This window comes from Amblyomma mixtum, chromosome 7, assembly GCF_055824585.1.
Source record: "Amblyomma mixtum isolate Tamu chromosome 7, ASM5582458v1, whole genome shotgun sequence".
In the NCBI taxonomy this organism is placed as follows: Eukaryota; Metazoa; Arthropoda; class Arachnida; order Ixodida; family Ixodidae; genus Amblyomma; species Amblyomma mixtum.
In genome coordinates this window covers 22,737,494-22,762,422 of record NC_143018.1, presented here as the reverse complement: position 1 = coordinate 22,762,422, position 24,929 = coordinate 22,737,494, and the positions used below count along the sequence as shown (strand labels likewise).

The window sequence follows — 24,929 nt, the reverse complement described above, 5'->3', positions numbered from 1 at the left end:
GACTTTCTGGTAAAAATCTTTTTTTTTTTTATAGACGATTGGTGTAGGCTTAGCTTCACAGTCTTTGTGAGCACCCAAGCACGACCGGCTGTATATGTATACAAATATACGTTCTTTATTTATTCGTACTATAAGCTCAAATAGGGCCTGGATAGGAGTGGTTATATACATTATACAAGAACGAAAGGAAAAAACTGCAAAACAATGGGAACAACAAACAGTGCGAAAATAAAACAACAGGAGCGGTTTCGTACAGCACAGCTTCAAAACGGAATGCGAAAAAAAAACGGTGGAAAAGTGTAGAACTGATCAGTGCAAAACACTTCATTAGAATTATAGTAATACATCCTAATCAGACAAACGAAAGAAACAGAGAGTGGAAAACAGTACACAATAGTACAAACAGTACAAAATACACGAATATACAAAATTAAACCGTTCTCAAACTCATTTTCCCTGAAGAGGGAGTACGCAGGCAGCTGCACTCTCTTTACCACTCCCTTCCGAAGAAGGCGTTTCACTCCTTAGGCCACTTAGGCAGGGTAAACAGCTGCCAAAGAGAGAGCAGCCCGTTCATACCTTTTCTGAGAGAGTGCCGGTTCTTAAGAGTGTATGTGACGTCACAAAATGCGTTCTGATGCAACAGAGGTTTCAGCGGACGGCATGTAAGCGAGGGAAGCCCCGCAGAAAGCCGGTGCTGAGACGTTCCTTGACACCTCCTCCCTTCTTCCTTCTACCCTTCTTGAGAAGGTGACGAAACACCCTTCCTGGTCTAAACTCGCTCTCCTTCTGACTGCTCGCATTCCTCCTCCGGCCTCTCTGTTGCGTCACTTACAAACCCTACTGGCTCGTACCCACGTAAAAGTGGATAGGCATGGTGAGAGGAACACACACGAGTCTTTGTAGCTTTAAAAAAAAGATAGCAAAACAAAACTTATCGCACGGATCACTGACTGCGGATCACTGACAGCAATGTTTGAGCCCGGCTAGTGCTGGTCCATGACGCAACCGAAAATTCTACCAATAGGGCCCAAAATCCATATTTCCGGCCCTTAATTTTCGCCCTGCCCCAGCCTGAAAATTCGGTCAATCTGAAAAAAAAAAGTGAGGCAATGTCCGCTCTTAAAATTCCCTGTGCTCCAAAAATGTACGCCTCAAATTCCCTTGAAACTGGAAAAATTCCCCGGATGAAACACCACCGAGCCCGGCCCACGACTGTGTATCTTTAAGCGGGCTCGAAGAGCCCAAGGGAGGTGTAAGGATAAGAGGGGGGGGGGGAGCCTCCAGCACAGGGAAACTGCGCCATTGAAAGCACAGCGACTATTACGCACCCTTCCAATCTCAAAACCACGGCCGCGACACACGCTCCAAGCGGCTATTCAGACCCCGGCTCTAAACTAACTACACGCGTTTTAAACCCAACGGGGCCGGCGTAGGTCCAAAGATCAAAACGCGGCGCACAGGGGTTCGGGGCGGTGCCCCGCGCCCACGGTTTCCTGTTGATGTTATTTCGGCGAGAGAGCGTGGGGGGAGGCTGGCTGCCAGAGAGCGCGGGACGTTCCGCTGACGTCGCTCTAGACACATACGCTCGCCGCGGCCGGCTTCACGTGAGCGCGCGTCGACTCGTCATCGTGGAGGCGCTGTCAGCCTCGGCTGAGAAGCCGCACGGTAGCAGTGGCACGGCGGCCACCGGGATTGCGCGCGCGTATCCGTCTTGTCGCGGACAACCGGGCGCCAGTCGGCTTTGACACCGGCGCCCGGCAGCGCTGATGGAAGAGCGGGGGAGGAAGGGAAAGGGTAGGCCCAGAAAGGGACACGCGGAGAGGAGGAACGAGAGACCCACTGACATACTCTTCGACCTTTCGAGAGCCTCGTCACACAGGGCCCGGAAAAACAGATCGGCAAGTAAGGGGACGCGGTGCTTTGCACCATGTTCCAAGGCATCATCATCACCGAGCCTTACTAAATGTACCCCAGGACAAAGGCATCTCCCAGTATCCGACCTATTAATCCGGTCCCGTAGCTGTGCCAGCATAACAACCTGTCGCATACACATCTGCCAAGATTGCAGTTATTCTGCTGCTTGTTATAACTTTCTAATTGGTTATTTTCATGCGTTAAAACCTCACTGGGAAAAAAAAGAACATGGCGGTCATAAAATTCGGCCATTGGCTGGAAACCACAGCCCGGACGGAAGTGACGTCACCAGAGCTGTAGTTTCCATTGGCTGGAGTGAAGTGGCGCCCCTTCCGGTAATGACACCAACAGCTTCTAATGCTATCGTAATGCCGACACAAAAGCTAATTAGTTAGATGTCCCTTTGAATGTTTGATTGATTGATTGATTGATTGATTGATTGATTGATTGATTGATTGATTGATTGATTGATTGATTGATTGATTGATTGATTGATTGATTGATTGATTGATTGATTGATTGATTGATTGAAAGGGTGTGTTCGCGCTTTTAGCAAACAAGCGAACCGCTAAGGGTTCACTGACGAAGAGCTGCCGGGATATATGCGCCCCACCGGCCTTCATCCAAGGAGCGGCACATCCTTAAAACGATGCGGTCGCGGCTGTTGTTTACGAGGCTTGCGGCTGCCCGCTGGCGAGACGAACGGCTAAAGCCGGCTATCAATCTAGGCCCACCACCGGCGTAGCTAACCAAGAATGGCACGTTCGCCCGAGGACCATTAAAAGGGGCCCTGAAGCGACAATACGCCATCGTAAAAAAAAAAGGAGGGCAACCCATCTCTCCCCCCCCCCCCCCTCCCCTGTCTTCTCCAGGATAATTTCCCTTCATTCCTTCTTCCTGGCACGACAAGGAATGGCAACACCGTTATACACGCATACAGCACACGTAAGCCCTTTCGGGAATGGCCCCTCGGAGGTATTTACTACATTGTGCAAAAAGCTTCAGGGGACAGCATACGGCGAGTGGGGTACCACAAAGATAGAAAAGATAAGGTTAGCTAACTGGCGAGAGTACGTAACTAGGAAACGGAAAGAAACTGCATTAAAGAAAAAATGCAATTACAGAAAAAGATAGCGGAAGTTTACGAGCTATGAGCGGGAACTGCCTCGGGAACAACAAAATCAAGCGCGTGGTTATGCGTGACTAACTACCATTAATAAACGCACTACTAACATGACTATAAAAGGCCGCTTATACCCGGCACTGTATATGCTGAGAAGAAAAAAAAACGCAACGGCCATGTCCTGGATGTAATCCAGGGACGCCGACAGCTTGCTGCTTCATAGTGGCTAACCACTCAGCTACAGCGTCTCAAAGCTTATCATGAAAGGACGACCAGAGACTGCATTAAATCCTGAGTTCAGGAACCAATGAGTGTCACGGAGTTATGTCCCGAAGCGAAGGCATCATCTCTCTACGGACGGAGTTTAGCAGTTGGATGCGGAAGAGACAACACGGCAGGAAACAAGCAGGGCTAACAACAAACAGGTCACTCGGTGACGTGTCAACAAAGGCTTTATAAAGCATAAACGCCAATAGTGGAATGGTTACAGGACGCAATGGCTTCCATTCGTGATCTACGACCAGTGGCACTAAACACCGTCGAATGGCCGCTTATATCCGTAGTTCTATATCCCAAACGAAAGCGCAGACATACCATATCACGCCCAAACGAAAGCGTACACAAACTGGCGGCTTTTAACCCTACTTTTATGCCCGAAAGAAAGCGTACGGAAATTGGCCGCTTATAACCCTAGTTTCTTGCCCCAACACACAAACCGGCCGTTTACATCCCATGTTTTCCGCCGAAAGTAGTACGTATAGTGTCAATGCACGTTCCGGAACACGGAAGCGCCAAAATAGATCATGACGGTCCGTTCGTGAATGATCGCTCGGGAACCGGGCAGCGACGACGCAAATGCTATAAAGGGCCGACGGTGAGAGAAGAAAATCCGTTTTGATGATCGCCCTCAGGTCGGCCACGCGCGAAGGACGACGAGGGGGGGGGGGGGGGATCATTAAATGACATTCCCCCGAGAATTGGCGAGGCATGGAGGGAAGCCCGTTAAACGAAGCCTCTGAAGACGAAAAGAGAGAGAAAAAAATAAAGAAATCTGGTCGACGTGTATTTGTCGACGCGCGCCACGCTAAGGCGACGACGACGAGAAGGGCCTGAAAAGCATGCCGCGGAGCCTGGCGACCCTGTTCCGAAAGGATGTACGCATTAGCGACCACACAGGAATGGCAGTATGCCTCTTTGCACTCCGAGCAGATTTTTACAAGTTTATAACTTGTTATTACGTGCTGGTGCGAACGGCCAGGAGCTGCCCAGCCACGTGAACAGTCGAGAGAAATGCGGGAGAGAAGACTTTTTGCGCAAAGCTGCGAATTTTCTGGTTATTCCTACACTAAATTTGAGAATGACTTTTGGATATCATAAGCCAAGAGGAAAACTACTTAGAAAGAGAAAAAAATCTGCGCTTGTCAGGCATAATTACGGAGGAATCAATGAACGTACGCTCAAATTTTGTTCCATTTCATGTTTCTCATGACTGTACGTAGCTGCAAGGTCTAGAGCTTCGAAAAGCAAACGCGCGGACGATACGCGTCCGCTCCCTCCAGAGTCCCCAGCGAGAATCCCGCATCATCTGCAACACGCCCGCAGCTGTGGTACAGCCGCCCTCTCATTGGCTGCAGCTACCCCGGCACCTCCTCAATGGCTAAGCCGCGTGACGCACGCGTCGCCATCTGCTTATCTCTAGCGCTTCAAGGTCACGGCAAGGTCACGGCGCGGCTTCAGAAGATACCCCGGCGAAATCCGTGACTGCGGGCAGTTGTGCTAGCGCACTGAAAAAAAGAAGAAAAGGCGAGCCTACTACGCTCGGTGCAGTCTCCCCCGCAACAACGTATTCGGGTCTTTTAAACGAAGCAGAGAAGCCTGTCTGGATAAACAAACACAGAACTAACGACTGCAAACCACGCTGACAGCCAAGAAGGGCAACAGAGACACCACGTCGTTCTGTTCCCTGCACTCGGCGTAACGCATTACCAGAAATAGCGCCCAGCTAGTGCCGCTAAGCGTAGTGGACTATCACGTTCTGTTCTGCAGCTACTCTGTCATTCTCTTTCTTACGTCACGGACGATGTCAGCGCTCTATTGTTTGAACGTTCAAAGCCATGGCCACGCAGTGGCAGCCGAGGGAACTAGAAGCGCTTGTCCCGACCTTATAAAAATGGTCTCTAAAACATCGATACACTTCTTTTACACTCTATAGCCTTCCTACAAATATTTATTTCCGTCCATTCATAATCTATAGGCAAAAGTGTACTAAAAGTGTATGGCCATTAATCTGTAGACTGCTAAAGGATTTGTATTACCTATAGACTACTGCCTATGTTTTATATAAGAATTTATCGACAAAAGGCTATTAACAGTCTATAGATTGTCTAATCAAATTTTCGTAAGGGTGAATTGCCGGTAATTCCTGGAAAAAGAAGCGACTCTTCCCGCGTGAAGGGCACCCTTCCAGCCAATGGCGTCGGCCGATTCTCATGAACCTGCTTGTGGGAGTAGCCTGGCAATGTAAGGAGTGACACTGACAATGCACTGATGGGACCATGCCTGACATTGCAGGGAGGGGACTCTATCCTTTCATCTGCCACTCCCTGCATTGCTACGCTAGCAGGTTCATGAGGATCGGCCGACGCCATTCGCTGGAAGGGAGGTCCTTTGAGGCGGGAAAAGGCGCTTTTTCCTTGACTTGTGTCAGACTTATAGCTTTACCCCTTCGCGCCACTGTCATCAATTAAAATTTCAGCTTTTTTTCGTCGGGCCCCAAAGTGTCTGCACTGAAGGTGAGCAGTGGCGACTTCTTTTCCCCTCATCTCACACTGCGGTGCAAATTCGCCAACCTCCACACCGAAAGCGAACGACAACCATCGCGGATTTCCCTCCTTCCTCTCTTGGCGCACAAAGGAATCCCACCCGGTTCTCAAGGGCACAAAGCGATGAAGCCCCGAATGCGCGCACATCCCATTAGAGAGAGGCGGTCTCATGGGAGAAGCCGAGAGAAAGAGAGTGATATGAAAACAACAAACGAACATAAACAATTTTCCTCGACGAAGGCACCGGAATTATCTCACAAGAACAGGCCTGTCAGCAGAGAGGCGAGACAGGGGGTATTCGTAAAGCAGCAATGGGGAAGGAAATGAAGGAACGGGAACGCCGACTAGACCATGGCGATTAGTTCGCCATTCGGTCATCAGAGGTCGCTAACTGCACAGCCAAACCTTAGTACGCACGTCACAAAGCTTAAACAGTAAAGTTAACCGAAGAAACAAAGACGAGAAGAGCGTCTTCCAGGCACCTTTTTTTTTTTTAAGATCCTGTCTCGTGTCCTCTATGTTGCTTGCTAACACAAAGGGTGTCTCATTTAATTCACTTCAGGCTTTAACAGCAGCGCTCTAATTTTTAATGAGCACCGCTTTGAAATAGGACACCTGGCCGGGCTGGCACTTCAGTCAGTCAAATTTGTCACTACACAAATTTATTAATTGCCCGTCACTTTCCGAGCGAAAATTTGAGTATTGGGTATCAGGTGGAATGAAACACCCTGTACATATTTACACACCACACTAAACTTCCGATCTAATCCATGCACATCGCTGAGCCTACCGCTAGAAGAAGGCGATGAAGACAGTGGAGAGAGGGGGAGAGGTAGGTGGCGCCACCTGCCTTCGACCCGGCGGCACCGGAAAAGGCGGCAGGAGTGACGCCAGCGGCGCCCCCTCCCGACCGGGGCACTCACCACGCGGCCACAACACAAAGCCCGCGCCACGCGCCACAGCTCCGGAGCGTAGTAGCAGAGGAGCGCGCTGGGTTGTGCGAGAGGAAAGGGACTCGCTCGCGCGCGCACTCCTCGGGGCCGTAGCGGCAGTGCGGACGACCGGAAACCTGCCCGCGCTGCTCGACTTCTGTGCACCCGAGAACGCGGACGGACGGCGCCGGAGAGCCCGCGCGGGCTGACTACGTGACGACGGCGCGTGGCACGCAGCAGCAGCTGCAGTGACTCGACCGCACGGACATCGCGACACAGCGCAAGGTGAGGCGCACGAAAGAAGAAACTTTCTCAGCGTGTCCCCTTCCTCCCTCTTTCAATCTCTTTCTCTCACCTTTCTTCTCTTGATTCTTTCCTTCACCTTCTCTTTCCCTCGTTCTCATCCACTTCCATCCTCCTTCGCTCAGTGTCTGTTTCACTCTTCTCGTTTCAATTATTGCTTTTCTTTATTCACCTTTTCTTTATATCTTCTCCCCAGAGGACGAGGAGAAGTGCGTATCCTTCACTCTTTTCCGCCACCCGCTCATCCTCTCCCTCACGCAGTATTTTTCTTTCTTTCTTCTTTCGTTCAGTGGCGCCAGAGAGTGGTCGGAATGGAGAGAGAAATGGGAAGAGACGCGTAGTTATGCCGCTTCGAATGTACAGTACTTCCCGTGTTTTGCGGGTGCGCTGAGTGCGTTCGGAAAGCGCGATGCGGCTGGCGAACTTACTAGAATGTAACATTTCTTTTCTAGATGTTTGGTTTGGTTTATGGGGTTTAACGTCCCAAAGCGACTAAGGCTATGAGAGACGCCTCTTTTCTAGATGTGTTAACAGAAGTGAACACAGGCACCTTTCGCGTAACTTATAGCGAAATCAAGATTGTTGGAAAATTTGCACAATTCCTATCCTCCTTCGGAGCTAGCTGAAGTGATCATTGCGTCACAACCGTGGTTGTACTACAACGTTTAGGTCAATACAGCATAGGCGTTCACTTCCGCTTCGGTCATGTGTATTACAGCTTTGGAGAAGGACCTTTCCCTTTCTGATTTTTTTTTTCATTTCCCTCCTTCATACACATCGACGTATTGATGGAGTCACTACGATGACTGCCCTGTTAAAATGAAGAACATGCCGTTAGAATATTAATGCCTTGTCTGAGAAAGCTCTTTTTTCTCTTTGTTCCTATTGTCGCTTACGATGTTCGTGTCAGAAAGAGAAAGCACATGATATTCCTTCTTATTCTGTACCAAAGACAATTACCCTATGATGGTCTCAGGTTGATTTCAGAGAGTTCAATCGCTCAAAGGCTAACAACTCAGAAACAAATTCGGATTACAGATATGTTTTCCTATTCTTTTTTACTCCTTCCCGCGTATCAACACTAATCCTATAGCGCCCTACTGCGCGGCTAGGCGGCGCGAAAAATTTCAGTTTCGCTTTTTTTTTCTTTTTTCTCCACGATACAATCGTTCCGCAAACATTCGCAGACATCTGTAGAGTACTTCTGTCGTCGTTCCGTTTTTACTTGTTTTGCCAGCGCGAAGTGGGGACACTACTACCCAATGTTATTCAAGTCGATATGACTGATCCGTCGGCTTATGTAGCATCCTTTTCCCCGACAAACGCGTCGATGCGACAAAGCGCTGAACGAAATCCAACGCGAACTTAAATACGCACATCCTCTGCTTCGCCCCCCCCCCCCCCCCCCCCCCCCCCCCCCCAGCGTAGTCCTTCGTGCTTTAACTTAAAGAACATAGAAGGAAAAAGAAAAGACTGGTTTCATTCTGTGGGATACATTTATCGCCATAAATTCAGCCCGTTTACACACGTATTTTTTGTTTTGCTTTTTCCGCCTGCCGAGGTACCTCAACGAAGATTTCCGTGCCCCGTAATCGCACACTGCTGCCTCAATCCTTTTCGAAAGGAACATCATGAATCACTAACTGCTACGCAATACGCACAAGAAGGGTTTTAATTTTCTAAAAAAAAAAAGCGTTTCCGGGGACTACCGCGAGACAAAATGAAAAGGTTTGCTCTAGCGAGAGTGTAAGAAATATCGGTTTATTTATCTATTCATTTATCTATTTATTTATTCGCCTACAAACCTGCCTGAACTGCATGTATTCCACATTTCGGAGATTTTCCTGTCTTCCTTTAATATATCTGATGCACATTCACCTTGACCCAACCTCCGGCGACGGTTATCTTTCTCTGTTCCGCAAATATAGATCAGGTCACAGATGCCGTTACCACAATGCGTCGTCGGAAGCCATATCTGGTGTCAGCGAAGTTAATATATCTGATGCGCATCCACCTTTTTCCAACCTCCGGCGACGGTTCTCTTTCTCTGTTCCGCAAATGCAGATCGGGTCGCACAGACCGTTACGGCTATACGTAGTCGGAAGCCATATCATGTCAGCACTCCGCTCGGCTGTGCTCATAACCACGCGTGCTCAGAAACTTCTAGTGAAGCAGCGCGGCACAAGGCCAAGGGAAGAAGAGGACAAACACAGCGCCCCTCTTCTTCCCTTGGCCTTGTGCTGTTGCGCTGCTTCACTAGATATGTCAGACCAACTCGCCCACCAGTTCATGTTGTCAGAAACTTCTCCGCAAGAGATCGCCTCTTGCTGTCGGTATATATTTGGCACAAATGCGGTACGTATAGCCGCGAGCGTTTTTACGCGCGAGGGTTGAGTGTGTAAAAAGTTGTATAGAGTGTCTATGCCCTTCTTTCTATAAAGCCTATAGACTGTCTATAGACAAATCCTAGAGAACAGTCTATAGACAATAAAATTGCCATAGACAGTTTATAGACAATCTATAGATTTATGGCCATACACTTTTAGTAGACTTTTATCTATAGACTATGAATAGACAAAAATACAATATCTATATAAAGTCAATAGAGTCTATAAGAAGTCTATAGACTGTCTATAGACCATTTTTATAAGGGGTACGTATGCACGCATACGTACACTGCGTAGAAGCGAGGTGTAAGCACGCTTCGCACAGAAACTCCGCCGTCGTCGTCATTGTCATCAAAATCCCGACACGACATTGCGCAGAGCTCTCTTTGAGTAATAAAAAAAGTTTTTCACCACCTACGCGATAAGCACGGGCTCTCTTCCACGAATCACCAGAACGCTGCACGTAATAGGAACGCTGCACATATAGGAACGTCTACACAGCAGAGATTGATTACTTTTTCGCGCCTGCTGCCTTCACCACGGCATCGCACATACTACAAACATAAATAATCAAATCACTTTTGTTTCTCACGTTACAATACAGATGGAGTTATGGTAGAAAAACAGCTGCCCATGAGCGGCTTGACGAGTCTACAAACCTCATGTTAAGCAGGGAGGTAGTACTGAGGGTTACACAATTTTAAAACAAAGACAAATACACCAAGGAATCATCAAATAATATACAAAACTGCAATATGTACACATCACTAATCTTAAGCCATGTTATTTAAATACATGGTGCGAAGTTGCCGGCGCGAAGAGGAAAACAAATCGAAATTAATGAGAATACCTGTTAAGAAGAGACAGAAGAGTATAATGAAGGCTCTTGACTCAGTCGAGATGTCGGTACTATCCATTCAGCGGGTTCGATCCCGGCCGCGGAGGCTGAATTTCGACGGAGGCGGAATTCTGGAGGCCCGTGTACTGTGCGATGTCAGTGCACGTTAAAGAACCCCAGGTGGTCTAAATTTTCCGGAGCCCTTCACTACGGCTTCCCTCATAGCCTGAGCCGCTTTTGGACGTTAAACCTCAATAAATCAAATCAAGCCGTTCCTCGCCCTGTTTTGTCGGGTACTTTTTCCTTATTTCGGCTGATTTAATGACATTGGCTATATTGTACCTAATTTCTGATTTAAAGAAGACACTAAGGCGACATTTATAAAGAACATGTCCTTTTATCACTCTGCAACTACTAAAGAAGGCTGCTCTCGGACGTCGGTACGATGCATGATATGCACGTAATTTTTGGATGCGCGTATCAACATCCGGCGAACGTAGCCATGCGTCCATTCTGTTTCCTCTCTTTCTTTCTTTCCTTCCTTCCTTTCTTTCTTTCTTTCTTTCTTTCTTTCTCAACGACGGTGTGTAGCAGTAAAGCTGTCACGTTGACCTCTATCAGAGCACAGAAATCTAGTTCTTTTTCCTCTCTCTCTTATTCTTTGTATATTTTTATTGGTTTGGATATAGTGCCTAGAAAAAAAAATTCAGGGGGCACTTTGGCTCTCTAAAGTGCTACAAGGCGAAAGCCTTTCCTGGGCACTGTTTGTTTTTATTTACTTTTTTATTTTTCATATTTTGTTTTTTATTTATTTTATGCTCCTTTTCTTAATTTTATTGTTTCTATTTTTATTTTCACATCTTATTTTTATTTTGTTTTTATTTTTGTTTCTTTTTATTATTTTTATTTTCCTTTTCTTGACTTTACTACTTTTTGTTTTATTTATGAAGCCCATGCATTCACTAGATGCGCATTTATTCATGCTGGAACCTTGAGCCTTTTAAGCAGTGACACCGAAAGGCGGACGAATCTGCCGACGCGTCTGTCGACACTCCTGCCAACGCGTCTGTCGACACGGCTGCCGACGCGTCTCCTAACGACAGTATGAGGCATTAAAGGGACACTGAGGAGAAATTGAAGTTGACTTGCATCGACAGAATACCAGCTCCTGATTACAAAAACGCCATTCATACTGACAACAAAGCTCCTGTAACATAGGAAAGAGCAAGAACCAAAATACAGGTATCGCCGCCACAGGCCAAACTCGCAAGTACAAGCTTCATGGCGTCATAGAACAAAACAGTGTTGCTAGAACCAATAGTTATAGCAACACTAGGACACGAGAAGCTACGAATCGCTGAGGCGCAGCAAATGCATGCGCAAATCTCCTTGACGTCGCCAGATGGCGCCACGTACCCGAAAGCTACGCGCGCCCCTGCAGCGCCGGGACCAATCAGCGCTTGCTCTCAGCGGTATGGGGGATCCCGGTATTCCGCTAACGGTAACAAGGTACACGGTATGCTAAAGGCGTCTATTTGCGAGAACTTCGTTGACGACTTCGAGAACGGGATCCATTGTAACGCTGGCAAAACGCCGGTGCAAATGTAAACGAAGCGACGGCCGCAATAGCCGATAGATGCCTTCAACGTGCGGCCGGCGGTAGCTTTCTTTTCGGCTGCTGCTGGGCCGCACTGCTGGCTGCCAGAAATCACGGAGTCTGCGTTACGTCACGTGAATGTCATGTTTCACGTCACTTAGTTCTGTGTCGTCATAGCAGAATCCCAAGTTTGAATCAGAGCGGCGGGAAAAACTATTTCAACTTCGAATCCAAATTTCTTAGAAATAAATGCATCTTTCGCTGCCGGCCAAGTGGCAACAAAGTCATGAAATGCCGAACTATCGGATTCTGCTATAAAAAAAATATTAATAGAGCTCTCCTCAGTGTCCCTTTAAAGGCTTTCGCCTTAATATACTGGCCGCTCCCCCGTAGGACGACGGGGTCAGCCGCTGCCACTCGCCAGTACATGGGCGCAGTCAACGCGCCCGATAAGAGACCCACCTCATTCGCACCAATGCTCTGCTTATCGGCCGCGACCTCAAGCGTCGCCGTTAATGCGCCCCCCTCTCCCGTCACTCTCTTTACCGGCACTGCGCCTTGCGGTCAGGACCCGTGACGCGGCAGTGGCTTTGAGGAAAAGGACGCGTCGCTGCCTCGTCAATTCGCTCGCTGGCACGACTGCCCAGCTTTGCCGAGGAGATACTCCCTGCTATGCTGTTGCCATTCTCGGCAGAAATTGCGAGGACACTTTGGCAACTAAACGGTTGAGAGGCGGAAGCCGAGGACACTATGACGTGAAGACTTCCGGTGGATGTGACGTCACACCGTTCCCGTGGCTATATCGACGTCTGCGTTATTTCACGCAATTTCGACATTTCTGCCTATAATTAACTAATCCATCTACAGTCATCAAACTTGGCTTCTAGGTTCATTTTTCCCTCCTCTATCTGAAGCGACCATTGGTTTTCTTCCACCTTTTTTAGTTCCCGACTTAAACGCGCGTGACACGCTTTGTTAACGGACGACAGTATGAGCCATTAGAGGCTTTCGCCTTAATATCCGCGTAGTGGCTTGCAAGATGTGGATCTAGAGAACCTCGATGTTCAGCTTTACAGCTTAAGGTGAAAATTACTCCACTTTGTTTCGCACACTATTTGTTTTTCCTTTTTTTACTGCTGCGCCACGATACTGCCCCGAAACGCCGCAGCTTCTACGGCATGGGTCACAAGACTGGCCAATACAGCTGTCACGTACAGAAGTCTTACTTAAAGTAGAAGTTCACCAGTTTTGTTTCCATACCAGAGGTCTGCGCAATCACTGCGAACCAAAATGGCATCTCAGAACCAAACAACGGTTGTCGTCACCCTAAACGGACACGCTGACCCGGAGAACCAAAGTAGGGACGAGGTAGGGAGAAGGTTGAACCATATCATCGATTTCACTAAATACTGTAAATTAACGAGGCGTTTTTAATAGTACACAACGGTACCGTACACGGTATAGCTAGGATCACATTTCTGAGGTACACTGACTGCAATAGACTGGGTTTGGGCTAGCAACTGGCACGTAACAAGGGACGCACAGGGCAAAGGAACAACAGGAAGAACAGCGACACAGTATCGTGCAAGCTGAAATACCCCAACTACACTTTTCAAATCCTATACACCTGGAAATTTCAAAAGGGGAACGACAGTCCGCACTGGAAGGCATTCGGGCTAAAGGGTTATTTTCACTTACGGAGGCACTTGGCGCATCAGAATCAGCAGGCAGTAGGTTACGCAGTGCTGCAGTGAACTATAACGGCGTAAAAAGTTACCCGGTGGCGACGGTAGAGGGCGCCACTCACCTCTTTAGAGCGCACGGTACTTTTCTTAGACTGACGCTCACCAAAAGACTGATACTACGACACCCGCCTACCTTTCTTTTTTGACCCGCACATTCTGTTTACTTGCTCTTGCTTTTTTTTCCTATGTAGCGACCCCTGACACACTAAAAGCCAGCAGTCGTTAATGATAAATAACTGTTGGTTGATTATCTCGTAAAAAAAAATGGCAGTGGTTTATCTCTGGTTAAACCTGGAGGATTGCGAAAGCAACGAGGAGAGAGAGAGAGAGAGATGACGGAGAGCGCGCGGCAGCGGCGGCGGCCCCGGCATGCTAGCTATGCGCCGCTACTGCGCATGCGCAACTGGCGAGCGCGGCGGCGGCGCGCCAGCTGTGCGCCGTGTGACGTCACTGCTCCTCGAGCATGCGCAGTATGACCTTTCGTCAGCTCCGCGAAATGGCTCGGCGACCCACGTAGTGTTGCTTTCGCAACAAAACACGGAAGTGAAGACAGATACACTTCTTGAGTACTAGCATAGTCCTTCAATGGTACTAGTAACATCCGTCTTCTCGTCGACTCGCACTCTCACTCGCCCTCCTCCTCTCCAAAAAGTCGGACAAAGAATTTAGTCTTTCCTTTCTCCCTCAAAGTCCCGACTTCACCGCCTTCGTCTCGCGCTAATGAACCACATCGCGCAAAGGTAGCGCCGAGAGCATGTTCACTTGTTATGTGGGGATGTCAGGAAAAAGTTGCAATTGAAGAAAGGTTTAATGCGCGGAAGCCGAAGAGATCGGCCAGAAGAACGTGCCATACCCTGCTACTCCCCACCTGACATGTTCGAACGAAATATGGCAGCGCATTCTCTCTCTCGCTTGACAATGGTTGCGCTACCTTTGCCACAATACGGCGAATTAGAAGTACGACAGCCAAATCACGTCGACATTAGACCCCTCCTTTTCCTAACTGTTATCACGCATTACCGCAAGCATGAATAATACCATTTCCTACGTTCCTTAAAGGGAAATGCTTCGTACCTACTGGAGAGAACAAGTTAGAGCTATAAAAACTTTAAAAGCCATATCTGGGGTCAGTTCGGCAACCAGGGTTTCCCACGTAAATAGCGAATAAGCGGGAAAACAAGGTTCGTAGAACACGAAATGAGGTTACGAAGGTCGCCGGGCCTAGCTGCAATCTGGTTCATCCATCAGATGAGCACCAATCATCGATCATTACACAGTATAAACTTCAATAGCCCATTACAAGTAGACGAATATTTCAACACTAAAACAAAATTAAATAGAAAAAATGAAGCACCAAAATAACTGCAGCGTGAGAGACGCTGCTGGAAAGACAAAGGTGGGTCAATGGAGATGTCAATGCATCTACAAATAAAAAGGCATTCGGCAGCGCTATATCGGCTAAGCCTTCTTTCCATTACACCGCAATGAAAGAGAGAACGGGATGCATAGCTTCATTCTACAGAGACAGGTTCAAGCAGTCGGCGGCGTAAACACGCAAAACGCACAGAGAATTAAAGCCCCTGGAAATTTTTAAAGTAGCGACAACCTTTGCAGAACGCCGCCTCACCCTCTCCTGCGCCCGTCGCCTCTTCCCATTGGTCGATGGTTTCGCGCGCAAAAGTCCTTTAAACCCGCGCTTTTCGCCGCCGCAGACGCCATATTGTCCGCTCCAACCGCGCACCGCAGGTTCGGCAGGCGTCGTTGCGGACACTGCGCTTTTGCTTGCTGTGAAGAACAGCGGCTTTTGTTTTGCTCGGAACGTGTGTCAGTCACCTAACTTCAAGCCGTCTATCTGTGCGGCATGACGGGCTGCTTCTTCGGGTGCAAGAACCGTCACGACGGCGGAAAGCGGTTCTTCTCGATCCCATCATCGATAACCGACGCGGGCCGGAGGAAGGTTTGGTTACACAGAATTGGCCGGGCGAATATTAATGCAACGCCATCGACCAGACTTTGCGACGTAAGGGACGTGCTTTCAATAGCTGCTGAGTTTTCCTTTTTTTTTTTTCAAGCTACGCTGTGCAGTGGTTTGTTCGCGATCGAGCGTATGGCCGCAGTAAGCTCGACATAAGGGCGCTTGCGTTGAGCGCATCGTGATTGCACGCACGCAAACGTGTAAGTGACGCGAGGCACACGTCTAACTCTAGAGTGACGTTCCTTAAATTTGAGCGCATGCCGCAGTTAGACATAAATGCGTACTGTAAGCGCAGCTCAAACTGCGCTCTGACATGGCGAAGCGCAAGCGTTACATTCTGCAGTCGCGCGCGTGCTTGCGTGTATAGTATATATATCTATATATATATATATATTAAAGAAAAAGACAAAAAGAAAATTATCGCGCCAATATGCATCGTCAAGGCACCGTAGGCACCGCTGGTGGAAACACCAGCTGTCGCGCGCTGGCTTGCGTTTAATATCGAAATATGACCAGTAGCTGTGGGTATGCGTGATATAGTGCCCATCGTAAGTGGGTCGCGCGTTTCCTGTCACATACTTTGTAACATCAATTCCGCGTTCTCGCTTCCCCTTGACGCCTAACTAGTTAGAAGGAGGCTACGAATGCGAGCAAATCTGTGATAACCTCTTTTATTAATGCTAAAACGTTTTTTTTTTTGTTAACGTTGCCCACAGTGAGGCCTCCACTATCTCAGTCCTTAAAAGTATTGTAGCCGCTTTTTTTTTTAATGAGATCCGTATAACAAAAGGCTTTCGCTTTACCGATGTGCATTTAGTACTCGGGCTGTTTCCGAGCCTGAGCCGGGCATGTCTATACCTCGCGGGCCGGGTTCGGGCCTATATCGAAAAAATCGAGCCGGGCTGGGGCGGGTAACGAAAAAGGTTGACGGGCTCGGGACGCGTGAATAATTAAGGCCCATGCAGTGCTCTAATAGCGACTATACGAATATGGAAGATTATCTGACAGATGTGTTAAAAGCGAGGTAGGTTTTGCTTTTCACTAATTGACTGATACCGATGAAACATTTATGTAGAACTTTATTATCCCATTGCTGGCAGGCGAAGGATATTTGCGAGGTAGGTTTTCTCCTTACTAAGTAACTATTCCAAAGAAAATTTTAATGCGGGAGTCTATATCGTTACAGTTCATGCAAGCAAAAGAACATTAGGGGAGGCACAGATAAGTACACACTTAGCGTGCGTGGCCTTCATACCGTATTTCGAGCACTCCCTCAAGCGTCTTACCTGGTCCGCGATACACTTCAGCAGAGCAGACCAAAACTAAAAGCCACTAGAAGAGCGGATGTACCACGCGAATTAAGAATGCCTTCACTTGCAGGTGCCTTTTAGAATGTCAAGCCTGTGCATCCGTTGTAGCACGTCCAGCGTTCCGGCGGGGACGGTCGTTCTGTTTGCATATTCTTCACCAAAACAGATCACCGCAAATTCATTCTACGGCCTCGTGATTCACGGTCACGTTCAATGCGCGCCCCACTCTCGATGTCAAACTTGGCACGCCGCATAAAGCCCAGCGCACCCGGACACGGTGCGCGTGCGGCTCTACCAAAACAGTCCATCTATGCGTGCTCATTATTGCCTTTAGACGATTCAATGAAGCATGCAAATGTTTCTCCTAAGTCACCGATGTATTTATGCAGCGGAACGCACGGTTAATGCGGAGACATAGAGAAGAACTCGGCAAGTACGGGAATCCAGCGCAACCAATTGAAAAGGGGCGTTAGTTCCTTCGGAGCGGGCTAGAGGTCGCCACCGCAGTCACATGAAATCACAAAGAAAACAAAAGTCGTTCGCCCGGCGCGCGGGGGAGGAGGATAGAAGAGGGAGGGCGTCTTGTCGCTACTTTAGTTTTTTCAGGGGCTTTACAGAGAATTGTTTCGTGGCGCCATCTGGTGGCCGCCGCTAAAGACCATTGTCATTCTGCCTTAGGCCTCCGAGACGATTTTCCCGGAAGTCAGAACGTTCCGAAAGGCCTTGCGTAGGAACAGCGCGCCATGCCACAGCGTAAAAAAAAGTACACAGCTGAGAGAAATTAGGTTACTTAAATTGCAAGTAATGCTTTACAACGTTCTGCTACCACTACACAGCGCGAACGCTAATATTACCATGACACGGTCGTCACCACAAGTAAACCGAGGTTTTCAGAAGTAAGCACGGCGGCGGTTTTATTCCCGGCTGAGCGTGCGTGCGTGCGTGCGCGCGCGCGCTGGCAAAAATAAAGCACTCAATGAAACAAATTAAGCAACGCTAAAAGCGCAGGAAAATTGATGCGGACATCGTATCCTTACGTGGGTCAAAAACTGAGTGCGACAGGCTATAAAAATGCGGGCGACGGAAACTTGAAATAAGTAAAATGGGCAAAGAAAAACATCCCCTCTACCATATTTCTAGGCACTATACCTCTACTAGCTCTACGCGCAGGATGAACGGCTAGCCGCCTCGCTAAAACCAGGCGCCATGGAGGGAAAAAAAACTTGCCAGGCGCGCACGACTCGGTGGCGCCGTCTCTCGGCGAGGAGAGAAACTAATCGCGCTCCCTGTATGTCCTCCTTCCCGCTGGATCTTCGCTAAATTTTTTTCTTCCGCGCTCCTTTATCCGTTCCTGTTCGTGCTTCACGGAATCAGCGAGAGGCGGCGCCCTTGTTACATCTCCACTAATCCCCACTAGGTTTCCGTTCTGCGAACGAGGGCTGCACAACGGATGCGGCAAACCATGCGGCGGTTGCAGCGACGAAGCGCAGATTGATACAGTGGTGGACGCTGGTGCGACACTAGAACAGTACTGTTTCGTCGGTATTTGCGTGTGTGTTTGCCGCCAAGGGCGTCCGCAGAACTTTTTCCAGGGGGGTGCACCCGATGGCCACTTATGGGGGAGGCGGCAGATGTGTAGTTGTTTTCTACTAGTGCATAAATAATATCCGTAATTCCAAGGGGGGGCAACCGCCCCCCCTTGCCCCCCCTTCCGGACGCCCATGTTTGCCGCTTCGCGTTTGATAGTGGTGTTTTTATGTGTGTGTGTATCCAGCCAGGGCACCTTTGGTAGGCGCCCACCCGTTACAAAGGGAAGGCTACATCATCATCATCATCATCATCATCACTAGAGTTACTATAAATCTCCACTAGGGCCTTTAATCTCCACACTGCTCTGCCACGGACGCGGTTCCACCCGTAACGTTAACAGAAGCAGTACGCTCTCATCCTTACCGCCATGTTTGAGCGCCAAAACAGCGCCATGCCACTAGTTACAGAGGTGACATGCTCACATCGTTAGTGCCGAGGGTCGTACTCATCAGCTTCCAAAGTCATGCTAAACTAATATGATAGGAGCCCTGTATATCTCGATTCCCACGACAGGAACTCCATACGGCCGTAGTAACGCATATTCCCCAATGCAATTTTCTACAGTACCGCGTCGGTCCAGAAGTATTACCGAAACACGACGAAATAACAAATACGAGCCGGTCGTCCCAGCAAGTGGCATAATCAATTACCCGATCAAAACAGGGAAAATGAAAACAGCGTCGATATCACGCAAGCATGTAGTATTTACACAAATGCTTGAACGTTTGACGATCAAGTCTTACCAGAAATATTTCTGCAGTAGGCGTAGCATTAACACCGCACTGCAAGCCGCTATAACAGCCATGGTCTTCATGCAATAGAGACACTGATTTCAACAACGGGCGCGAACGCAGTAGGCCCTACCGAGCATCGATAAGTCACGTTATGAAGTGTTTCTTTGCCCTGTGGTTTATGCGACTAAATGAGCGCATTAAACCAGCGGGCTCGGCGTGATCCTCTCTTTCCGATGTATCTTCCAGTTTTAGCACGTGCCTATTACAAGGGAGTAAACTGTCCTCTGGCAGTTTCCCTTTTTTCTCCTTTCTATTTATAGTGTAGAGTTCCTGACAGCGTCACATCACTGATTCTCATCAGGTCACTACCGTATAATAAATGAAGGATCGCTTGGGGAACGGCCCTAGCGACAAAAAAAGAAAAGAAGCGTTGTAATGAAGCTGTAACGTTAACGCGTTCATGGAAGTTTCGTGGAGAGCCAAGTTATTGTTCATCGGCACAAAACATAAGAGAAGTCTGTTCATCCAGTGCAGTAGCCACCCCTTACGCAAAACCCCTGAAAGAGGCATTTAAGAAAACAAGGATGAAATGGATATAAGGCTTGCGACCGTGGCTGTACTACTGACATCTTAATATCTACTCTTCTCCTTAACAGTAGCCCCGTTCTTTTCAAACACGACGTTGACACATTCAAGAACACCATTTTCACGCAGACCCAGCTATGTGCAAATGCGACATCGGAAATAAGAGAGTAAGTTCTCGGTGCCGGTAAGACTCGCGGGTGGTCTACGGAATCGCGTCGGTGGTGGTCGGCGAGGGAGCTGCAAGGAAATATAAAGGTGACAAAAGATGGGGCTGGTCCCAACTCACCCGAGCTGTAGCTGTCGGTGGATGAGGCCGACAGGGAGCGACTGCGGTAGCGGCTGCGAGGCTTGATCCCTCCCACCAGTTTGGACTCCTGGAAATCGCAGAAAGGGGTGGGGGGGAGAGATATACTAATTAGCACACTGAGCTGCAAGTACGGCCACCTCTGGAATGCCACCAGCTTGCAGCTTGAAAAGTGCACAAGGTATTCGGGCAGGGGGAAAAGGGAGAGGGACGAGCATCCATTAATCATCATCATCAGCATCACCCTAACTACACTCACTGCTGCGGATACGAATAAATAATGATTAACCGGGGGCCACGTATGAGATGCAATGTCAAAAAATCCAATAGAGACGTGATGTAACTCTCTTCTCGGATATGTCAAGTGCCACCGTTCAATTTTTTTTCCCCGTGCGATTTCAAGCCTTGAGAATTCTTCCTTTTTGCAAATGAAACATACTTTATCCCTGAGGGTTTTCTATACTTTGCTTACCTACTCTCTTACATCGATATTTTTCACCTGTGCTGTGTGTTCCAAGCACTTCTGTAATTCGAATCATTAAATAAGGAAGATGCACAGACGTTTGCAAGGGCCGCACAGAATAACACAATAATAAATAAATAAGTCGTGTTGCGTGACTGCACTGAAAGATAATTTGTCCGAACCCGAAACATTGAAATATTTTTATCGATGAGCACTAATGATTTCCGATGCACTAATCGCATCGAAATCCGTAGCTCGAGTGTAAAAAAAAATGGCACCGCAGCCTTAACCCTGACGTACTCATAACACATCGCATTTCATTGTACTCAGGGCTCTCTGCAATGGCCAGGGTATCGGACCTCACCGGGGACGCCTTCTATGTCCTTCGCGGCCAGCACAGGACGCAAGTGTACACGGTAAGGCTGATTCTACGTTTGTTCATGGAATGGTATTCTATGTACTACGTATCCTTCGCGAAACCACGGTAAGCTTGAGAACGTGGGTGCGTTCCGGGGGGGGGAGTGTTCTTTGCCATCATTGAACACTGGCGCCCGATTAGACTACGCCACCTCCGATGCTGTTTCCTCACGCACTCTCTTACTTAAGAGGGGGAGGGGGGGGGGTCACGTGAGTAATTGTAAGGAGTCATATTGCTCCTTCCACTGCAAAAGGTCTTTTTCACACTCTCTCACCTTCCGCTACACGCTAAATGCACGCTTGCCACTTGCAAGCCTCCAAGGTTGCTTTGCCGCATAACGACCATGCTTGCGGCGAAGCCACCTTGCGTGCTGTGAATCAGGAATGAGAACAACTGGTAATGAGTAAATTAAAGGCGCAGTAGCTGTCTCATTGCTCGGTGGGCGCCTAAACCGTGCCGTGGAGGGAAAGAATGCAATAGAGAAGGGAGGGAGAAAGAGTCACCGCAGTGGAGGACTCCTGATTAATTTCGATGATCTGAGGACCTTCAACGCGCATTGACTTCGCGCAGCATACATGCATTTTGTTCGCATTTTGCCTACATCGGAATGAGGCCGCCACTGCCTGGATTCGAACCCGCGACCTCGGGCTCCACAGCCAAACGCCAAATCCGCCGATCCTATCACAACGGGGAGTAATAAGAAGCGAATGGGGAGTACTTAAAGGGCACTGTACAAACACCGATATCCACAGAGTTCTGAGCAACGATTTTCTTCTAACGCTGACAAAATCACGTACACTAGAATAGTGAGGTTACTCGGTAACAGCTACTTGTAGCAGTTCGGCAGATGACGTCATTTATGTCTGCTAATGAACGACCGAAAATAAATTAACGTTGCAGCTCGTAAGGAAACGCCCACACACACCGAAACCTCCGCTGCCATGTTCTTCGAGCTTTTCAATCCACTTATTTTCACTTTACTGTTTTCCTTTTACCTTGTCCGCTTCCTTAACATGCACGAGACAACAAATGACAATGACTCACACGCGCTCATAACTATGGGCTCGTTTTTAATAAGCGCTCACCGCAAGAACAGCAGGTGCTTTATGGGATGCGATCGTGTACGGTGCGTTAAAGGCATCGTGTACGGTGCCTTTAAATTTTAATGCTTTTCGCGAGCCAAGTTTTACGTCCGCAATTCCCGGCACCTTTGCAGCCGCACAGCGCTGTTCAACTGGACGACCATACAAGTACAAGATCACCCCGATAAAACAAAATTACCCACGTATTCATAAGTGTACACAGCACGGCCACATACAGCATACGCTGAATGCGTGGCGTGTATATCCTATGGATAACCTATTCGTAGAGCATAGCCATACATATATACAGGTTATGTATATGTCATATGCATAGAACATATACAGGGTGTTTCACGTAACTTCAACCAAGGGTTTTAAAAAAGCGGTAAACCGCAGCCCGCTGAAACCAACGATACATTGTTTGCTATCATGTGGCGCTCCTCATAATATTTTTTATGGCGCTGAATTGGTTAATTAACTAAGATGAATTATGAAAATTTTCAAATATTCATTTTAGTGCCAAGACCGTTACGTTAGGTTGTAGAGCAGGTTAATAAAGAACCAATCCAGTTTATTGTAGCATCGTATCTCCTACGGGGTCCTTTTTTCCGGCATCTAAAGAAAGTCCGCGAAATATGAAAAAATACCACGTGACTACGCTCGTGCGCTACCATACTGCAGCGCTCTCAACGGCGCTTCGAGCAAACGGAGCGTGCCCGCTGACCGTGGCGAAGTGAACGGCCGCCGCGTCGCTGCGGAAAGCGCTAACGTATTGTCAAGCAGCTCGATAACAGGTTCGATAACAAATATTGAATAGATAACTTTCTAAATATTAATGATAGGCTAATTAATTACTGAGAGGCGCGTAGCCTACCTTAAGTAATATCCATATCAGTTTTTAGAATTTCGAAAACGCGGTTACCGTCGGCGTTGAGTCCCAACAATTTTGGGCTACCTCTCGCCAGAATACACGCGCTTTCGAGAAGCTTTTAGGCAAAGCAACCTCTCCAGTGCGGGTAACTCGCGGGGCGGGTAACTATTCAATATTGTCAACCAGGCTGCTAGTAAGCACATCTTAGCTGTATTCTGGTGTACTAACTGCTGACAATGCTATGCCGAAAAAAGCGTTCTTCATACTCAAAAAACTTCTTTTTAAAAATTGCGCAGTCTTACTTGAAACACCCTGTATATGTAACCAATATGGATATACATAAATATATATATAACCTATACCAATAACACTAGTCATCTATACACACGGGATAACATACACACAGGGTAACATGTTATACATGTGGGCTTCAAAGAAAAATATGATACGCAAACGAAGTAGTAGAAATCGCCCATTGATATGCCCTGAGGCAATAAATCTCGTTTTAAAAAAAAAAGTAGTAGACACAGAAGAAGAAAGCCTCGACAGAATACGAAGGCTTCTAAAGTGGGTAAACGGTGGCATAGCCTTCCTGCTGCAGTTTTGCTCAGTATCTCGTGCGTGCGTCTTCAGTTTCTGCTCCCTCTCACATAATCATCTTAAGTTCCCTCTTGTCGTGCTGAAAACCACCCTGTTACCTTCCCTACGTTCCCGGTTTACCTTTTCCGCCCTTACTATTCCAGACTTCAGTGGTATTGCTTGCAAGTGAAGCCACACCACTTCCCTTTTTTTTTTTCTCGGCAAACGTTCCCCAGCTAAAGAGTCTCCACAACGCGGTCAGAAAGTCACAGCAAGGTTCTGCATTTACGCTCGTCGTACGACATCTGAGACAGTGTGACTGAGATGTGAGGTCGACCCTCCAAGGTGCTTCGCCACGGGACACGATTCTCGCCTGAAAGTCTCGCAGTAAGCTGCAGCAGCACCACCACAGTGCTTTACTCGACGCTAACCCTCAGTGCGAAAACCCCGAAAAGCTGCGCGAGGTGCGTCGACAAAACTCGATCAAATCCAGGTCGCAACGGCTCTCACTGAAAAGCGATCATCTAACGGGAGAAAGCGGAGGCGCGCAGTATTTCAGTACATTAAATGCATTGATATGATTTTGAGTTTTAACGCGAAAAAGCCTTTAATGGCTCATACTGTCGCCCGTAAGCAAAGCGTCTCACACGCGTTTAACTCGGGAACCAAAAAAGGTAGAAAACCAATGGTTGCTACAGATAGAGGAGGAAAAAAATGAACCTACAAGCCAAGTTTGATGACTGTATGTTAATTAGTTAATTGTAGGCAAAAATGTCAACATTGTGTCGAAATAGCGCGGACGTCGATATAGCCACGGGAACGGTGTGACGTCACATCCACCGGAAGTCGTTACGGCATAATGAAAATTGTCGGTTGGTTGGTTTGTTTATGGGGTTGAACGTCCCAAAGCGACTCAGGCTATGAGAGACGCCGTAGTGAAGGGCTCCGGGAATTTCGACCACCTGGGGTTCTTTAACGTGCACTGACATCGCACAGTACACGGTCACAGAATGGTCGGAAAAACGTCGGATTTGTGTCAGATTAGATGGAAAAATGTGTAATTGAGCGTAATTAACACTTACTATCCCAGAAAGATGTATAATTTGGTGTCGATATAGCCAAGGAAACGGTGTGACGTCATATGCACCAGAAGTCGTCACGGCTTTCGCCTCTCGACACGTCAGTTGCCAAAGTGTCCTCGCAATTTTTTCGAGTATGCCCTTCCCTGTCCGTTTCCCTGTTCCCCCGCTCAGGTACGCGCCCTCGTAAAGGCCAGTCAACCTCCGCTCTGTCGTACTGTGCACAGATGCACCTTAGGAGATGCGAACAATCGAGTAAAGGTGGATTCAAACCC

At 48.1% G+C, this 24,929-nt stretch overlaps 1 protein-coding gene and 1 long non-coding RNA gene across 4 annotated transcripts in view; one reads left to right on the top strand and one right to left on the bottom strand.

The window, feature by feature from the left end:
- LOC149335264 (adenosylhomocysteinase-like 1) overlaps positions 1-24,929 on the bottom strand; it is a 266,601-nt gene that overhangs the window by 186,522 nt on the left and 55,150 nt on the right. For all 3 annotated transcript variants that reach the window (XM_089551926.1, XM_089551928.1, XM_089551927.1), the window contains one exon: positions 20,145-20,232. The gene's annotated coding sequence lies outside the window, so the exon portion shown is untranslated. The remainder of the gene's footprint in view (positions 1-20,144; positions 20,233-24,929) is intronic.
- LOC149335265 (uncharacterized) overlaps positions 6,753-24,929 on the top strand; it is a 38,370-nt gene continuing 20,193 nt past the window's right edge. Inside the window, exons 1-2 of the long non-coding RNA XR_016284029.1 lie at positions 6,753-7,079; positions 20,956-21,041. This is a non-coding gene — a long non-coding RNA (uncharacterized LOC149335265). The remainder of the gene's footprint in view (positions 7,080-20,955; positions 21,042-24,929) is intronic.